The following is an 18,415-nucleotide window of genomic DNA, read 5'->3' on the forward strand; positions in this document are numbered from 1 at the left end:
TTTCGGAACATACAAAAATCTGACACTCAAGCACCACTGGTTGAACATTTTAACAACTGTCATCCACAACAATGTACTTTTACCTTCAGTGGTCTACAACGTATCACACCCTCTCCGCGAGGTGGTAATATGTCACTGCGACTACGTCAAGAAGAAAGCCGTCTTATTATCAAATATGATACAGTCAACAAGGGCCTCAACAAAGATCATGAATGGCATTTTTGGCTACTGTAGAAAAGGTTTTTTTTGTTTCCTCTTGTTTCACTTTGAAATTACCATGTACAATATAAAAAAAAAAAATGTTCAAGTTTCACCAATATGTATGTTCCCCTGAGATTACTTATGCTTAAGTATTGTATTGATGTAATTTTTCAATTTTTTCTGTTTCCCTCTTCTATCCTCCTGTTTCTCCTCTTGCCCCTTTACACTTTAGTCATTTACAAGCTCTCATTTAGAGTTACTGTTTCTTTATTTGAAACTAACTTTTTTGTTCCTTTCTTTTCTCTTTTTTTCTTTTCTTCTTTTTTTCTCAATTTTGCTCTTATATCTTTCACTTTTCATTTTTCTTTTTTAATCCAGGTGTTGTACCTGACATTAAACATGATTCAGCAAGTATATATATTTTTTGCCTATAAAGATGGCCTAACCCTTGCCCCAATGATCTACTTTATCGGTCAAAAATGGCTGCTTCTTTTCTTCCCTTTTTTTCTCTATGTTTTAAGATGGCGCTCCCTGTCCCTAGTTTTGGTAGTCCGTTGTTTGTCTTTATTGTAAACCGAACGACGCTAGGAACTACCCTGTCGATAAAGGTTCGTTTATTGCGAGCGCGACGCTCAATGCGCCCGTTTCGCATCTTACGGCTCCTTGCCGTTGACAGTCGGCGTCTCCGACTTCTATGCATCCTTAAGGTAAGAAACAGGAGCACTCCTGTAACATACAGAGACTTAGTTTATTTGATCCAGTGCATGCCTTTAGTTAATAAGTATAACTTACTTTACTTTTAACAAGGTGGTCCTTTTGACTAACGAGCCCCGTAAACATCGAATGTTTGTTCTGATGGTCTAAAAACAATCTGTATGTTCATCTAAGTTAGTCATTCAATTATACTATAGTTGATATCATCATTATTATTACTTTTCTTCTCATGTTTCTTTTTCAAGTCTGAAATGCCTTAACAATTGATTAATATTTTTTAACAGAATATGACTGATTTAATATTCAAATTATAAATGCTTGTTAATCTTTACGGTATGTTCAGCTTAATATATTTTTTCTAACATTTTTTCTAATATATTTCTCTTGGTTCATCATTATCTCACTTTTCACTCTTTAGCACTGGTTTATCCTTTTTTCTTTGGGACACTTCCAGTTCTTTTTGGGCTTAAGATTCTTCCAACTTTTGGAACTCCATATCGGTAACACCTTTCATACAGAATTTTGCTTTCTTGCTCTTGTTTCAGTGGTTTTTTGAAGTCTTCGCGATAATTCTCTTTTGCCTTATCTTGAGCAACACTATCAACGAGTTTGACCTTTCTTTTTTCTTTCAGCCTTGAGAAAGCCCCGGCTTATATAGCCAGAGGGGGCGAAACACGTGTTGGCTGTTTCTTTCTTCTCGTGTCATTACTTTGGATGTTGCCTTTGCTATGGAAATGAAGTGACTTTCTTTGTATTCTTGGAAGAAAAATGTCTGAATAGCAATGCAATAAATTTCGAACTTGATAACCCCAAGTTTTCGTTGAGTGGGACTTTACCTTTTTCCTATATTGCAGGCCTTTGATGGTGTTGGTACCGCCCTGGAAATCCTGGCGGTTTGCTATGTCATAATATGGTGGGTGGTGCCTTGGCTTCCACCTGGCTGTTGATGGATACTGCCGTGGTCAGTGGTGTTAACGCCCTGGCGGTTGGTGTGGTACATAGGCTGTCTATGGGAGGTATCACGCCAAGGTCATAATTTGGCAGTATTTATTACCAGAACAAATTACATCACTTTATTTTTTATTTTTTTAGCTGATTTTCTGTTTTTTTATATCATGCATTAAGATATTATTACCAACCCTAGCTATAATGTAATTTTTACAAATATATAGAGCCAATATGCATAAAAAGTGTGCCCTTGCAAACCCCTGCTAAATACCTCCCATATTACATTACTCATGATATGCTGTATGACATCATTGATAACAACACTGCAACATCTGAAATTGCATTATTGATGACAACTCTGTGCATGATGAGGGCATGACATACCTACTTTAGGGCTTGATTTATAATTAGGAGAGATAACTATAACTGCTCAATTGTAGTGGTTTCATTTGTTTAAAATAGCATGTTTTAACTAACTAACCTAAATACAACATCTCAGATGCCACTGTGTAGTTACAGTTAGGATTGAGTTTTCATCGGAAAATGATTTTTTTGTTTTTCTAGGAACATTTTTGCCATTTGACAAATCTTCACAAAGCTTTCCAAAAAAGGTTTAATTCCATCAACCTATTGAAAAGTTTCAGAGTGAGCCATCAAGTGGAGGCTGAGAAAAAGAAGCAGTCCCAAAATGTGCTCCCCTATGCAAGTTTCCATAGCATCTTTAGACAACAATACAGCCAAAACGTCAGCGTTGGCAGAAAGCTAGATCTTTACCCCTTAAAGCTCCCTTTTTGGATTTGATGAAAATCCATTCAGCTTTAAATTGTGGCACTACAGACGGAGTACTGAGGCAAAAGAAATGACACGTGAAGCACTCTGATTGGCTAGCCCTGCTGAATTTGCACCAGTCCTGCAAGAGCGAGTTCTATGATTGGCTGGCCACAAATGAAGATAAATGTTGCTACCTCCATTTTACAACTCTGGGCCTTGGTCCTTGTGCCCCAAAAAATTTAAATAAAACAATACATAGGGGGCAGGGTAGGGGTACCCTGAAGTCCTGGACCTTGTTTGGGGGGCCCTAGAGAGATCCCCAGGTTCAATACACACATTCATTTGCATCACCGTGAACTTACAGTTAACTCAATGCATTCACTAGGTCCCCCTGTGGAAAATCACAGGAGCACAATGAAACTACAGTGAGATTACCACAAAATTACACTGAACCAAAAATAAAATGACAAAAAATGTGGATAGGTGTCTGTTAGTATTGAGTGACTATGTGGGGGTTAGCAAGTAATGTTGGATTGGGGCCTCAGAAAAATTCACTGCTGATTCTATGGTATGATTCCATTAGACAAATAAATCATCAATACATCTCAGCCAGCACACAACCTTTTCCCCAAACAGTGCATTGTGATCACTGATGAGCACCTGTCCCTCCCACCAGCCATATGCAAAGAAGTAAAGCTGGGGACGAAACAGGTGCCATCACAGTCCCACATATCTGTCTTTATACTTCCTTGTTGAAAAGAAAATAGTTATTATTTTAATCAACACGATGGTGTGTTTATAAAGAGTCAAAGATCTACTCTTGAGAAAATGTCCCATGGCTCTCAGGCCATCTTCATGCCGGATGCTAGTGTACAGGGATGTTATGTGAAGGTACCTGTGTCTTTTACAAATTAGGGCAAATTACATACATGATCCTGTAAAAAAATGGTCCATTTAAGTATTCTTGAATAAGCTGTTAATTGTGGAATTAATCTGTCCACCTGATGGTTGCATCTGGTTCTTATCGATTTTGGGTATCAGGTATAAGACTGGTGTTTGAGGTGATCCTTTCTCTGAAAAAGATACTCATCCTGATTTAGAAGCCCTGCATTCCTCCATTCAATCAATGCTGCATGATACTGAATTTTGACATGGCCCAAAGTTGCTCGGCCACTCAAGGCATAGCAACTTGAATCATACAATTGCTGCTAGGCTTCAGTGATGTGCATGTTCAGTGGCCACAATACAATGTTGCCACCCTCATCAGAGTTACTGATCATGACTTAATTTCCTAATTAGAGTAAGATAACTTCTCTGTTGAAGATTGAGCTTGATTTTCTTAACTTTACTTTTGCATGAACACATGGTCTTCACATCCTCTATGACACACTAGTTGAAAGTGTCAATTGCATCTTTAGAGGTGATGGGTATAAACGTTGATGCTTGCTTAAAGCATATACTTTCTACTCCATAAATGTCCAAGTTCACAGAATCAATGATTTGTTGCTCCGTCACTACTTCAGATATGCCAAGAGTCTCATTCTCCAGTTCCTTGAATTTCCTCATCAGTTGTAGATCGGATACCTTAAGTCCGCTTTGACTTGCTTTCTCACCGCATGCTTCTCCTACCTAGGTGGTCTTCTTTGTTTTCTGCAGATGAACTTTGGGCAATTTTAATTTACTAGTATGCTTAAAAAAGTCAATATGAGTTTCTCAGTAGTTCAGTTTATTGTCAGGGCAATACGTCAATCCCAGGAATAGAATTTGATTTTCCTCACTCAGTTCCACATCTGATAAGTTGATCATACTGTCATAACTGTTTCTGCATTTCATATTTCTACCATGTTGTTTGTTTTTGAGTTGTTGGCTTTCCCCTGGAGCCCCCTGCACTGTCGCCTTCTCTGGATCCTCCTTTGGCTGAAATTTCTGTGTCCTTGGCCGCAGATTTGGTCTGTGATCCACCCTTAAAAACACAGTTCATTTACCGATGAAGGGGTTCTTAATCTGCCTGACCCACTGCATCCCACTCCTCCATCCTCAGAATCAGTCTCTATTTCTGAGCTCGACTCAGAGCCAGTTTCACTCCTCTTTTTTCCTGTATTCCTCTTTTACTCTCTGTCAACTTCTGCCTCCCTAATGTGTCAAAACGCTTAGCAAAATTAACTATTTGCACTTGTTCGTATTCTACTTTGTCAGAAAGAAACATTTGTGCCTTCCTAGCTCTGATTATGTCCTCCTGTTTTTTTTCATTTTGATCATCATTTCAACGCAATACTTTTGTACCACTTCGTGTTGCCCAATTGCATTATTTTCTTATGTTAAGTGAGTCAATGTTGGACTGAAACCCTATGCAGTCAGTTTCTACATATTTAACTATGATTTCCATCAAGCACTTGGAATCTTCAATATTACTTTTCACCCACTCTTTCATCATCAACGGATTGGGGTTTTCATAGCTTGGGGCTCTAGGATTCTTAATCCTCATGGTATGCGTCCCACTTTGAGATATTTCATCATTGATCATCATGCCTACCATTTAGCCTATGTGCTCTTCATGAGCATTTCCAATAACCTAAATTTGGTCCTAATGTCTCCCCCACCGGGGTTTTTGAATGCTTGGCCAGTTGGATTACTGTCATTGCTCGTAGTAATGTTGTCAAACAGCTGACTGTCAACTGCCTCTAGCTCGCGTAGCATGTAGGCGATCACAGATCTGCACCTCACAGTCCCATAAACAATTTTACTAATGCCTCAGTAATGTTTGACCTCCCACCACTCTTGCCCCACTCACCACAGCTTCAAACCATGTGGCCAGGGTCCTCCAACTCATCCCAATGTTTGTCTTGCTGTGTTCTGATTCACGGGGAGCTAATCAATGACTCTGAAGTGAATATCCTTGTGTCCAGCATTCAGCCAAACCAGTCAACAAGCCGATTGGCCACACTCTGGAGTAGGTCTGCAGAACAGGGTCAACCAACTCAGTAAACATGAGCCAATGTCCTGTTGTTTCCGCAAAAAAACAAAAAAATGTGCAGACCTCTTCAGACTCATCACCATTTATTGCTGCTAGTACTCTGCCATTAAGCATTTTGACCACAACACTGGCCTTGTTCACTCAACACACAGCACCATTATTCAATCCTTTTAAACCACCCACATGATTGGCAACATACACAACCTAAAAAACGGACTTCTTTATTCATTCAAATTAACTTTATTCAAAATTAACGTGAATCGTTAGTTCATAGAAAGACATATCTGTTCAAGGTTATGAGATCTGAATTGAAAAAGTGTTTGGCATTCAAAGTCCAATGTACAAAAACAAATGGTGAGGAGCTAATAACATGGACCTCCACAATTCAATGTTGAGTGCCTCCTCACATATTGTAAATAATCCTGTCATGATTCTTTGTTCAAGGCTCTTGGTTCAAGTCTGAACTAAGTGCTAGAGTGCTTAATATGTATTGCCCATGAGGGATCCCTTAGGGACCCCTCGAAATGCCCTATCAGGTCACGATACCTGTATACTTAAATAAATAAATCTTTAAGGTTGATAATTGTTTTGTGGATGTTATTGTGAAGCCTCATTGGTGTCATAGAACCAAAACGAATTTGCACTTTCAGCTCCCCTGAAATGCTTCAAGTCGACAATCAAAGGTCCATATGACCAGTGAGGAATATTGTTTAATTATTTTACTAAAAGACTGAGGTGCAGGTTTCCCTGCTCCATCAAGTGTTAGTTTTCAGAGGATGATTTGCCACTGAAGTTTAGAAAGCTAGAATACAATGTAGCAAATTTGAAATGGCCTGGGTTTCTGCGGTTAATAAGGAGTTTGCAGCAGCTAAAGAGAGTGAGTGTTAAACAGATCGCATATCGCAATTGTGTATGTCAAATCTGTGGTGTTGTACTCATATTAGGTGTGCTGTGGCGCAATTATGCTTTTGAGGTTATTTTATAGATGAAGAGACTCACAATGCTAAGAAGTTGAAGTTGTTATTGGACCTGACGTGGTCCCAAATCCCAGGATAGGTACATTTATTGTTGTTCAACTTGTCTGCTAAGTCTTGTGATGTCGGTCGTGAGGTGCCATAGTAGGGTACCATCGACCACACAATTGAGATAGGGAATTGTAAGTTTGTTGTGAGAGTACTCACAGTGATTGGTGCTTATGGATCCTGTTGCACAAAGGAAACACTGCATTGGTTGAGGTGATTTCTTGCTGATGTGTGTTTGTGGATGTGGTTGAGTTGGAAGGTTTTATTTCTGATGCTTTCACATGTGGGTGACTACTGCAAATTCTTTAGTGGAGCAGACAAGAGTTTATTTATTGCAGTGAGTGAAAATAGCATCATAGAGTGTTATGTTTGGCAGGTGGGGTAATGGCTGCAATGCCATTGTTTGTTACAAAACTGAGAGCTGGGCTGAGATTGGATATTGGAACTGGATATTGGAACTAGAAGCATACTTGAGGTTAATTTAGTAAGAATTTTGTCTGTTTGAGTTTAAGTTGGTTCTGTGATTGTTGTATTTGTTACAAAGATGAAATGCTTCAGAGTTATTAGAGATATGTTGAGAAGGAATGTGAAAGTTCCTGTCCGAGAGGGTGAGAAGGCTCCACCAGAAGTTGTGGTGAGTCACTACATGGCTTTGAATTTAGGGCTCCATATATACGTATGGCTGAGCTAGTGTCATAGAATTAAAGAGAATGAAGGTGCATTGAGTTTCTTTGATATGGTACATTTAATTTCAGAATCATTTAGAATGTAGGAGTATTGTATGACATAAAACCTTCCCCTAGATCAGCACATTATGAGGCACTTAATGCTTGAAAAGCAGGCTGTGCATCTTAAAGAGATATATCAGGATAAAGCTAAGAAAGCAGTCGGTAGTTCAGTGGGTGCTACGTGGGATGCAAACAGCAAAGGTGGTGAACTGAAGTGAATGAGGGGACTAGGTTATACCCTGCATTGACATATGTTGAACCCTAGTAAAATCAGAGGATGGAAGGGAAGGAAAAGACATATATGAGTGATGATTCCAGTGGTGATCGTGACTGTGGTGATACATTTTTGGATGTGTTGTCTTCTTGACCACCACCTTATAATGTTATCCCATCTGAAAGTTTGAGTGATCCTGCTGTGGGTGGATATCATGGGAGTGCCACAGCTCCTATGAATCCTAGTCAAACGTTCACAGGAGAGATGTTAGGGATTCATGCCCCCTCGGATTTCCCCGGTTACTAATGCTCTTGATCTTGTGTCCATAGTCATAAGCAGGAACACCTAATTCTCCAGCAGTGCGAGATGTAGTGACCGTTCTGAAAAATGTTCCTGCACCCCTAACATGGGAAGCAATGATTGGAATACTTTTAATCCTGATTAAGACCACAACATCTCAGACCATTTTAATGCCTTCTATTGTAGGAGCAACTCCCATAGAGCAACTGCAAGAAATGGGGCTTCTGGTTGACATAGGTACTCACTCTGATCAAGCAGGAATCATAGTCCTAGTCAGGGTAACACACCCTAAATTAACCTGTGCTCACCCTCTGGTAGCTTGGCACAGAGCAGTCAGGCTTAAATTAAGAGGCAATGTGTAAAGTATTCGTGCACCACTTCAAACAGTAAAACAGTGGAAACACCACACAAAAAGATACCACACCTAGTTAGAAATATAAAACTTGATTTAACAAATAAAACTAGACCGAAATGACAAAAATCCAATGAGTACAACTTGAGTTATTAATTTTTAAGGAGTAAACTATAGCAAAGCGCTTAGAAGCATAAAATGCCAATTGGGCTATCTGGTCACACCGGACCAGGACCAAGTCAAAAGTTCAAGCCGACACAGATGGAATGTGGGCTGGCTACAAGGACCCAGTTGGGGCCACTGACCCAAAATACATTAAAATCCTAGTGTTTGGGTGTTGCAATGGTTCTGAACTATGCGTCAAGGAGATTCTCCAAGCAGTGGTGGCAATGCATCAGAGCCCAGATTCGATGAAGTTCAGGTTCAATAGCCAGCTGTGTCGACATCGAGGCAATGCGCTGATTCTGAAGAGCACAGTTGTTGTGATGCTGAGTTCCGCATCGTCATCAAGGCTGTTGTCAATAGGAAAGCAGGGACCTTGCATCAAAGGAAATGCTGCAGTGCTGGCTCCAAAAGTGATTTACCAGTTTTATCCACACAATGGCAGAGATGCACTGGTTCTGTCCATGCAACAGCTGAGATGCTGTGGTTCTGCTGGAGCAGCATCTGAAGATCTTCCTCCAAGGGTCCAGGACTGGAATGCGACAACTTGGCTATTCAGGCTCTCAGCTGACAGAGTCCTGTTGGTTTTTTTTGGAAGTCTTTTACATCCCTGAGACTTCAAATCTGGAGACCAGTCCACTGGCCCTTGGAGTCACTCCAGGTTCTAGTTTGGAGCGATGCAGGTCAAGTCCTTCTCACCCAGGCAAGGAGAGCAGCAGGCAGCAAGTCAGCACAGCTAAGCAGCAGCTCTTCCAGAGCAGCAGTCCAGCAGAGTGGCTCTCCTTAGAGCAACACAGCAGTCCTTCTTCCTGGCAGGGCATCCACAGGTTCAGCAGAATACTAAAGTGATAGGGTCTGAGGTGCAGCTCTTATACCCAGTGGTGCCTTTGAAGTGGAGAAGACGTTCAAGGAGTCTCTCAAAGTCACAGAGATCCTCCCTTTCCTCCCTGGCTCCAGACTAACTACGGGGGTTTGCAGCTCTTTGTGTGGGACAGGACACAGCATATTCAGGTGTAAGGGTGATGCTATGGGAGCTCCTCCTTCCCATCCTCTAAGAATGTCCCAACAAGGCCCATCAATTCACACCTAACCCCCCCAATGTGTGTGGCTCTCTAGGAGGGAATCCACAACCCACCTGTCACCCACCCCAGACAAGTGATCAGAGACAGGGAACGGGCACCAAAAGGCTTAGCGGAGAAAATGACAACTATCTAGAAGTGGCATTTTCAGAATTGCAATTTAAAATCTGACTTCACCATAAGTTGTGATTTCAAATTGTGTTTTCAAAGACACCAATCTCAGAATATGTATCTCTTCTAGTTTGTGGAGTACACTTACAAAATGCAATGATGTAACTCCAATGTTAACCTGTAGTGAGATAAGCCTTGTAGTAGTGAAAAGCAAATTTAAAGGTTTTTCACCACATGACATGTAAAACCTAAAAGTACATACTCAACTCTTTTAAAAATAATATACCCTGCCCTAGGGGCTGTCTAGGGCCTACCTTAGGGGACACATATGTTTTAGAAAGGAAGGTCTGAGGCCTGGCAAAAGGCTGTTTTTGCTAGGTTGATATGGCAGTTTAAAACTGCACACACAGGCTCTGCACTGGAATGCCTGAGACATTTTAAAGGGCTACGTAATTGGGTAGAACAATTAGTGCTGCAGGCTCACTAGTAGCATTTAATCTACAGGCCCTGTGCATATGAAGTGCACTTTACTAGGAGTTTATGAGTAAATTAAATATGCCATTTGGGCATATGCCAATTCTACCGTATTTGAAGGAGAGAGCACAAGCAGTTCAGCACTGTTTAGTGTTGGCAAAGTGCCCAGAGTCCTAAAGCCAGTAAAAACAAATTCACCAAAAAGTGGAGGGAACAGGCATAAGGTTTGGGGGAGAACCTGCACAGAGGGACATTTCTAACAGGAACCTAACTTAATGCCTATACATGCTTCCATGTCCATTTGGAACTCACCAACTTCAGTTCCAAATAACCATAGAGGAAGTATAGTGGTTAATGCTCCTGTATCACAAAATGGGACTAGTTCACAGGAAATAGAAGATTTGGTTCAGTTCTTTAATGGGTCCCTTGGAGGTAGCAAATGAGTAGAACTAAGAGATGAAGTTCAAATTCCAGAGATAGAGAGAGAGAGAGAGAAAGAGACCTGTAGATGTGGTTAGGTTGAGGTTGGAATTGGATTAACTGATTTCAGATAATCTTGATTTTTCAGACGTGGACACTTACTACGACAATAAACTTGTGTATTTGTGTAAAGATATTAAATAAAGTTCTGAGTAGGTTCATAATAATTTGGCCCAATTGTATGACACAGACCTCAACAAGAATAAGACTTTACAGAGAAGTTTAGTTGTTTCTTTCAATGATGGAGCCATAATGAGCATGAGAGTGTCAGGAATGTAACTACAAATTAGAGAACTAAGGGCCAGATGTAGCAAAGGTTTTTACCCATTCTGCGTCTATGGGAAAAAGTGTTCGTACATATGGCCCTAAATGCCAGTATACATAAGTGATTTGGGCAAATGGAAAGGCAGATAGGCCAAAAACGAACGATCAGAAGAGATTAAGGAAAGTATTTTCTTAAAAACAAAAGGAGGAGCCTCCCTTGGCTACCACAGACAAAGAAGGAACTCAGAGTTTCTTCCTGAGGGAATAGCTAGATGGAGGTTATGGACATATGCCTTGAAGTTGGAGTGATCTTGCTGCATTTACGAATGATTTCCCAAAGAGAAAACCCTTTTCAAATGTACATCCAAATTGAAAGATCTGTTAAAATCTCAAACGTGTTGTGGGTGGATTTGAATACCTTCTTCACCATTGTATTGCTGAGTGATTTATGAGCTGAATGTAAAATGTTTATCAGTGACCAGATAAGGAATCTCTTATAAATCCGATAATGCATGCATCTTCGCCTGAGGTGATGAACAGTGTCAACCCGTGGTTAGGTTTCTCAAAGGAAAGTTGCCCGTTAAGGATATTAATTGGATATAGATTGACAGGACCACACAAGAACCCAAGGAAATTGTGCATGCTTATTATGAGAGATTGTTGCAAGTGTTTAAACATCACAGTGGAATGGAGAACGCAGAAGGGAAAGACCTGAGAGATTTACTGCCTAGGTTTGTGATGGGATTTCGGCCTAAGAGTAGCATGATGATTCAGCAGCATTTGATTTGTTGGCAAAATAGGTCTGTTGATGAGATCTTGAAGTGTGCTAGATATTGCAGTGATGAGCCGGAGATAAAACAGAAACCATTGAAGGAGAAGCTTATGTTAGCTCAGATGAAGATGTCACAGAAATGTGGCTCGTATGAAGGAAATATGAATGGGACACAAGGAGTTACATACCCACAAGGAGGACAGAAGATGCAGGGAGGATATGGTTTTCCACAAGATAGAGGCCCTAGCGTTCTGATTGATCTGATTACTGGCATTGATATTGTAGCGTTGAAGAAATCTAATCCTTGGCATTATTATAACAAATTGGGGCATTGGAAGTGCAAATGTTGTTTGAATACCAATAGGCAAATTAATGAAGCCCAGATGCAAAATGTGGGTTTTGAAGAAACCCAGATTGCCTATTCTTCAAAATTATCCAATGTACAAGTGCAAAGAATGCAAGAACCTAAAGTGTCTGAGGTTCCAGTGATACAGATTCCTCAAACCTCCATGTCTCAAAAAAATATGGCTATTTTTAGGTTAAATATCAACCTGGACCAACAAATGAATCCAAACTCTTTCCTGAATCAAAATCAATTTCAGCAGTTTCCCAAGTATGTTTGACTCATTGGAAGGTTATGGCTCTGATTAATTACAATGATGGTGCCTGTTGGGCAAGGTTAATAGTGTACTTGGCACAGTTTTAGAGGTAGACCAAAGTGGTCCATTCATAGAAGGTGAGGTGAATGGCTCAGGCATTCTAGGGTAAGCAGCATGCAATTTCCTCATTGACATAGGTGCTACCAATACCACTGTTAAAACAGCAGAATTTCCAACACTATCCCTCTCTAGATAAAGACTCCAAGTTGTAGGATTTGTAAATAAACAAATGACAGACCCTGTTACTGAAAAGGTTTCAATTAAAATAGTGCCATTTGAAGAGAATCACCAGTTCGTGGTGTATGATTCCAGTCATGTAAATCCCTTGGGACACGATCTGTTGTGTAAACAGCACCATTTATTGCCTGCTTAAAGATGTGAAATTTCAGGCTCACAATGAAGATGCTGATGTTAATTTGTCAAGGCAAGGAACAGCCATTGGACTGTACCTCGAGATGACTATGGTTGATCTGCTACCAGATCTTAAGGATATGGTGAATCTTGAAGTCTGGGACTTTTTAGGAAAGGAGATAGGTCTCATAAAGGGAGTTGAGCCTGTCTGGGTACCTTCCAAACCAAACGTTGCTTACCCTAGAAAGCCTTAATACAATTTAACATCTGAAATGATAGCTGGGATTACCACAGTGATTGAGTCAACAACACAGCACGGGCATTTTGAAAGAGATAATAGGGAGTCTATATAACTCATGCATTATTGGCTTGCAGAAAGTGAGTGGTAGAAAGCTGATCATGCAAGACCTTAGGAAGATTAATAAATTATTATCCTTTTTTGTCTTGGGACACCAAATCCAGTTATTATACTGTTTCAGATTTCATGTGAGGCTCAGTAGTTCATGTGATCAATATGTGTCAGGCATTTTTCTCTATACCCTTGCATGAGGACAGTCAGTTTTTTTTCACTTTCCAGTTCCAGAACCATGTTTGGCATGGTGCCAAGTCCCACAAGGGTAGCCGGAGAGCTGCTTGATCTTTTATCAGATTCTCAGGAAGAATCTTGAGTCCTTCCTCATTCCCTATAATTATGTCCTGGTTCAATACATCAGTGATTTGTTGGTGGCTTTGAAAACTGACTGAACCTGTAGACAAGACACTATCACATTGTTGAATAGCTTGGATGAGAATGGACATAAAATGTCCCCAAGTAAATTACAATATTGTCAAAAAGAAGTACTGTGTCTGGGATGTCACATTGAGAAGGGAGCAAGGAAGGCGTCTCAAGAAAGAATCTCTGCAGTTCAAAAAATGAATCCACCAATTACTCAAAGAGAGGTCCGGATGTTTCTGGAAAAGGTAGGCTATTGTAGACAGGGGATATCCAACTTTTCCCTAGTGGCCTAACCTTTACAAAGGCTGACACATAAGAATGTGCCCTGTCCGCAACCATGGGATAACAACTATTAAGTTGCATTCCTAGAGCTGAGAGAAAGTCTGTTGCTCAAATACAGATTTACCTTAAAGAATGAAAGACAAAACAAGAACAGTAGGTTTATTCAAATGCAGTGGCCAGGAGAGTGGAAGATAGAGTGCGCCTCTGATGACTGTCTCTCAAAGTTACAGAATTTTCAGGACATTTATATTTAATTCTTGAAGGGTTATAAAACAATTCTATACATTCTTTGAAGGAAGGAATCTGGGCCTAGTCTTGGAGTCGTAAATTTGACCATCTGATAAAATACTCAGGTGGGTCTTAACTTTGTGTGGCCAAAATGTGGTCCAGTAGGAAACATGTCCGGATGTCCAGCATGGGGAGTGCGTGATCACTACGAGTTGTGTGTGTGTTGTGTTCCGTTAGGCTAAGTAGTCCTAGCTTTATGCAGCATCTAATTTTATTGTGTTTTGGGAATGTACACCCCTTTGGCCAAATGTGTTTTATTAGGCCCCAATCGCCTACGACTGTTGTTGTTGCCTATCTGAGGAATCGATCTGGGTTTTTTCTGTTTGCGCATTTGTCTATGGCCTAATTCACCCCACCAGTGATCTGTCAATCAGTTGCTTCAAGCCTAGATCGTAGGGCTTGCCTGACCATGTATTTCTGACACGAGGTTGATGAGGAGGTTACATAGGGTGAAATTGACAACAGAGATGCAAGTTCGTTGTTATGCTCACACATACCATGGTATACACTGATAATGTTTTTATCTCTTTCAACAAGTATCTGTGGTGCTCCAGCACTAGGAATGTCTGATCACAATAAAGCTTTTACACATTTCTGCAGTGAGAGGGAGGGCTGGTCTCTCTTAGTGCTTACACAAATGCATGGGAATCCTCGAAGACCTGTGGCTTATTTCTCTGCCACCCTTGATCTTGTAGTCGCAGGAATGCCTGGTTGCCTTGAAGCAAAGGTGGCAGTATGTGTTAGCACTGAACAATGTGAAAGCATAGTCATGGGACATTCTCTTACAGTGATGGTCCCACAATCTCTCAAAATATGTTTGACTTGCGTTAGGAACTGCATCTGACAGAATATGATTAAAATACAGTTTCTGTGTGGCTCTTGCCTTAGGCACGATGGCAGAAACGTGTGAGCTGCTTACACATTCTGTACCATGGAGGAAGTAGCAGCAGCTCCTGCAGCCAAGGTATATCCTCTGCACAAGTGGCTGAACTGATTGTTCGTTCTAGAGCTTCCTGTGTTTCAGACCAATCGATAGTGAATATTTTAGTCAGTATGGCTTTGGTGTGGTCCATGACCTTAGACCAGTGGTTCCCAATCTGTGGTCCGGGGATCCCTGGGGGTCCACGAAGCCTCCTCAGGGGGTCCGTGACTGCTTAAAAAATTAAATATTATTAACATTAATACAGTGTACATAAATAAAGTGACTAAATGTAATACTGAACATTATTAAAAGTACTGTAAATGTCAAGGAATTTGAAATTTGGAGGCTAAAAATGAAATAAGTATCCTCAGATTTATTTGTTGGAGCAGTGCAGGTGCATCAAATGGAATATACTATGGACAACCTGTGGCTTCTACTGAATTTAGAAAAGCTTCAACCTTCCTCCTAAAACTATTTTTTTGTATTTTTTATTTATACTTGTTTGCAAAATAAATATAATGTGTAATTTGTGTATGTGTTTGATAAATGATTGATTCTGTATTTTTTGTGTATTGTTTAGAGTTTCAAATCATCAACCATGCTTAGGCCGGGGTCCCCAGCTTCCAGTAATAACTAAGTGGAGGGTCCCCGGATTCCTGTAATGATTCAGTGGGGGTCCCTGAGTTCCAGTAATGATTAAGTGGGGGTCCACAGAAGTCAAAAGGTTGGGAACCACTGCCTTAGACAATTATGATCACAGCGAGTACTCATAACATCAGTATCCCCAATTAGGAAATGTGAGTACGTCATGGGATTACTGGAAGCTTTGCAAATGCCTCAAGAAATTGCTGTTGTTAAGTGGTCGGGACACAGGAGCAAAAATTACTATGTGACAGTAAGCAACCATTATGCTGACAAGGTTGCATATTATTGCACTCATGGGTTCCATATTTTCAATGAGGAATTTTGTACATGAACCTGAAAATGAGACCTATTAAATTTTGTACAGGTGTCTGATACTTATGAAGAAGTTAAAAGTTTGCAAGATGAAACACCAGAGGAGGAACAGAAAGGATGGGTTAGAGCTAGTTGTGTTAAAAATGGAGATGAAATGTGGGTATTGACAATTGGGAGGCCTTGAAGCCTTATAGCTTGCTGTCCCCGATGGCTAAGCATTGTATTGATCCTGCATACATAGGGAGAGATGCCATGCTCAGTTTGAAAAATTGGTTCAACCTCCATTTCACATTCATGGCTGAAAGTTTATGTCATTGATTTGTTGAGTGTCAGCAGATGAATGTAGACTTCTCTATAATCAGAGCAAGGGACTCATTTTAATAATTATTGTGCAGAGCTTCACAAAAAGAATAGTGATTCACTGTAGCTACACACCTGCGGCTTCTGACATTGTTGAACAGGTTAATGGAATATTAAATTGCTGATTAGCCAAAGTATGTGTGTCTAGTCTTTGAAGTGGCCGAATGCTTTGTCTTTGGTGCTGATGAGTCTCTGTAGTATTCCTAAAGAGAGGACAGGACTGTAGCCCATGAGAACATCATGGGCCAAACAATGAGGCTTGCTGATGTACCTACAAATGCACTTGTGAATATAAAAGATGATATAATTTTCAATTATTGTAAAGGACTGGCTGATATGGTGCATTCTGTGTCTCACCACGCTGGAGGTGTCACTGCTCTCTGGCATCAGGAGCAGTGCCATAATCTAAGTCCTAGAGGCTGGGCATTAGTGAAGAAGTACATTCATGAAATGTTCCTGGAACCTCGCTGGAAAGGCCCTTTCCAAGTTCTGTTATTGACCAATACTGATGTTCAGTGTGGAAGATTGCCTAACTGAGATCATGCCTTCCATACTCACCAAGTGGAGTGCCCCCATCATGATGTGATGGTGCCACTCACTGAGACACAAACCTAACACAGGACACCTTGACGGAGATGAGGGGACAGTGGGGATGTAAGGAGAAGGAATGAAGATATCAAGATTCATTGGTTGCTCCAGAGTCTGAAGCATCACACTATTGGCCTGAAGGAGGTCCTGATTCATCAGTAACCAAGGTCAAAACAGATGAAGGAACCTGACCACTGTCGCAGTAGAGCACAACCTGGATCCTGGCAAATGACCAAATGGTATGATTGTATGAGACGGAGATGAATGGCCTAAAAGGCAAGGGAGAATTAGATCAGGTCAGTCAAGTGAATGCATACCAAAAACTGCAACTGAAGAGACTGAGAGTTGTGACCTAAATAGCAGTAAAAACGAACAGCCAGCTCTTAGGAGATAGAAAAAAGATTGAAAAAAGCTTGAATGTCCTGTCAAAGGTACTCGTACCCTGAGTGGACTTACTACTTGACTTGCAATAGAAACCAAGTCTTCCATGATCTAAATAGTGATAGTACAGTGTTAGCTAAGTCTCTATGAATTCTAGTACACTGAGGGGTGTTGCTCTCTGGATCTATTCTGTAACTGGGTGAACTGAACAACAAACTGTTCCTTTGTTCCATTTCTCTGAACTAAATTTTGACATTTTCCTTGAATATTTCCTTTAATATATTTGTCTTTTGAATTAAGAAGTCTTTGGGCTGAGGCTGCAGAAGAAAAGTAAAATTGTCAAATTAGAAGAAGAGAGAGTAGGCATAGGGAAGATTCACAAGGATTTCTTATATTATTGAATTCAATTTTGTAGCTTTCACAAGTAGAAACGTACAGAGAAAATGTATTTGCTGCTATTGCGACTCATCATGGATTGATTGTGGTGAAGTTATGAATACCTGTAACCCACACAAGTGCAGGAAGGTAGTAGCTGGAATATTGTTTATGGTTTTCATAGGGTTAACCATTTTGTTTATAGGATTAAATTCCCTTGCACCTATTGATCCTATTAGGTCTATCCCCAAACCCCCTGCACCCTCACACACTGTAAAAGAGGAGAGAAACTTTAATGTAAGTGTTTTACATTTGATGTTTTGGATAGAAGGTATATTTCCAATGTTTTTTAGGTTGCTTTATGAATATACTCACGCTATGAAGGTAAAGGGCCGTTATGTGTGTGCCTACATGCCTGCTTCTGTAACAGAGGACATAACATATCACCATATACCCCTCACTCACGGTATAACAAGCAGTAGTATGCTTAGCCTTTATTATAGTAATAGACACTTTGAATATTATTTTTCAAATTATGACATGATACTTTCTAATGTTCCCCTTATTAAGTACATGAACTTTCACTCTGATACAGATGAGATGGAGACAGGTTGGGATGTCTTCCTACATCGTCATCATTATATCACTGACATGCCTGTAGACTAAGGGCCTGATTTAGAGTTTGGCGGAGGGATTACTCCGTCACAAACATGCAGATATGCTATTCTCTGTACTATAAATTTCATAGGCTATAATGGAATTCTAGTACAACAGACAGGATATTCATCATGTGTATGATGGACTACCCCCTCCACCATATTCTAAATCAAGCCCTAGATCTAATGTGCTCCATGAGGTATGAAGAGAAACAATGTATACATGAATTAGAGGCTAGAAGGGGAAAAATGAATGTCCAATCCCAGAAGAGATAGAATATTTTGTGAAATGTGTAGAAAAGGAAAGAAGATTAT

The sequence above is a fragment of the Pleurodeles waltl genome, chromosome 9, assembly GCF_031143425.1.
Source record: "Pleurodeles waltl isolate 20211129_DDA chromosome 9, aPleWal1.hap1.20221129, whole genome shotgun sequence".
Classification (NCBI taxonomy): domain Eukaryota; kingdom Metazoa; phylum Chordata; class Amphibia; order Caudata; family Salamandridae; genus Pleurodeles; species Pleurodeles waltl.